The sequence below is a fragment of the Octopus bimaculoides genome, chromosome 14 (assembly GCF_001194135.2).
Source record: "Octopus bimaculoides isolate UCB-OBI-ISO-001 chromosome 14, ASM119413v2, whole genome shotgun sequence".
Classification (NCBI taxonomy): Eukaryota; Metazoa; Mollusca; class Cephalopoda; order Octopoda; family Octopodidae; genus Octopus; species Octopus bimaculoides.
Genome location: NC_068994.1, coordinates 45,020,140 through 45,022,360, shown reverse-complemented (window position 1 = coordinate 45,022,360; position 2,221 = coordinate 45,020,140).

Below are 2,221 nucleotides of genomic sequence, written 5' to 3'. Positions count from 1 at the left end.
TGATAGATTTTATTTTTGTTCAAATCCCCACCATTACCAGGAAATACTTTGCATTCTTTTCTCCCCTTGGGATCAACAAAATAAGTACCAGTCAAAAGCTTAAGGATCAATTTGATGGATGCACCCCCCCTTCCCCATCTAAAAGCAATGGATTTGTCCCTAAGTTAAAAAATATTATTATTGTTATTATTAACTAAGGTAGCAAGCTGGCAGAATCATTAGCACACCAGACAAAATGCTTAGCGATATTTCGTCCATCACTACATTCTGAGTTCAAATTTTGCCAAGGTCGACTTTGCCTTTCATCTTTTCAAGGTCGATAAATTAAGTACCAGTGAAACACTGGGGTCGGTATAATTGACTAGTGCCCCCCCCCCCAAAAAAAATTTCAGGCTTTGTGCCTATAGTAGAAAGTATTATTATTATTATTATTATTATTATTGACTAAGGCAGTGAACTGGGAGAATTGTTAGCGCACCGGATGAAATGCTTAGCGGCTTTTCATCCATTGCTGCATTCTGAGTTCAAATTCTGCTGAGGTCGATTTTTGCCTTTCGTCCTTTTGAGGTCAATAAATTAAGTACCAGTGAAATACTGGGGTCTATGTAATCAACTAGTCTCCTCTCCCAAAATTTCAGGCCTTGTGCCTATTGTAGAAAGGATTATTATTATTATTATTAACTATATAAGGTGGTAAGCTGGCAGAATCATTAGCACACCAGACAAAATGCTTAGAACCATTTCCTCTCTCTTTACACTCTGAGTTTGAATTCTGCCAAAGTCAACTTTGCCTTTCATCCTTTTGAGATTGATAAAACGAGTACCAGTTGAGTACTAGGGCTGATGTAATTGGCTTTCCCCCTCCCTGAAGTTGCTGGCCTTGTGCCAAAATTTGAAATCGTCATTATCATTATTTAAGACAGTGAGGTGGCAGAGTCATTAGTGCACTGGACGAAATGCTTAGCAGTATTTCATCTGTCTTTGCATTCTGAGTTCAAATTCCGCCGAGGTCGACTTTACCTTTCATCCTTTCAGGGTTGATGAAATAAGTACCAGTTACGCACTGGGGTCGATGTAATCAACTCCTCCCCTCCCCCAAAATGGCTACCCTTGTGGCAAAAATTTGAAACCATTATTATTATTATTATTATTATTATTATTATTATTATCATTATTATAATTAAGTAATTAAGTAAATATGGTGGTGAGCTGGCAGAATCATTAGCACATTGGGTAAAATGCTTAGTGGTATTTCACCCGTCTTTAGGTTCTGAGTTCAAATTCCACCGAGGTCAACTTTGCCTTACATTCTTTCAAGGTCAGTAAAATGAGTATGAGTCAAGTACTGGGGTCAATGTTATTGACTAACCCCATCCCCTCAAATTTCAGACCTTGTGCTCATAATAGAAAGGATTATTTTTATTATTATTATTATTATTATTATTATTATTATTATTAAAAAGGCAGTGACTGGGAGAATTATTGGCATGCCAGACAAAATGCATAGCAACTTTTCTTCTGCATTCAGATTCCCTTGAGATCAGTTTTGTCTTCCATCCTTTTGGGATCTATAAGATAAAGTACCTGTCACATAGTAGGATCAGTGTAATTTACTAGCCCCTACCACTAAAATTTCCTATAGTAGAAAGGATTATCCTTGTTATCATTAAGAAGGTGATGAGCTGGCAGAATCATTATATGTTGGGCAAAATGCTTTGTGGCATTTCTTCTAGTTTTACATTCTGAATTCAAATTCTGCTGACATTATCTTTGCTTTTCAACCTTTCAGAGTCAGTGAAATAATTACCAGTTGAGCACTGGGGTTGGTGTAACCAACTTACTTCCTCTCCTAAAATTGCTGGCCTTGTGCCAAAATTTTAAAAAAGACATTTACATTATTATTATTATTATTACTACTATTAGGGTGTTGGATTAGCAGAATTGGACAGGGTTCAAATCCTGATGAGCTCCACTTTATCTTTCATCCATTCGGGGGTTGATAAAGCACCAGCCAAGTACTGGAGGTCAATGCACTTGACTACTCCCACCCCTTACAATTACTGGCTTTGTGCCTAAATTAGAAACGATTATTATTATTATTATTATTATTATTATTTGGGAAGTATTTCCAATTCTGCTAGGGTTGACATTACCTTTTATCTTTTTGGGGTTCATGAAATAAGTATTTGTCAAGCACTGGGGTTGATGCATTCAACTAACC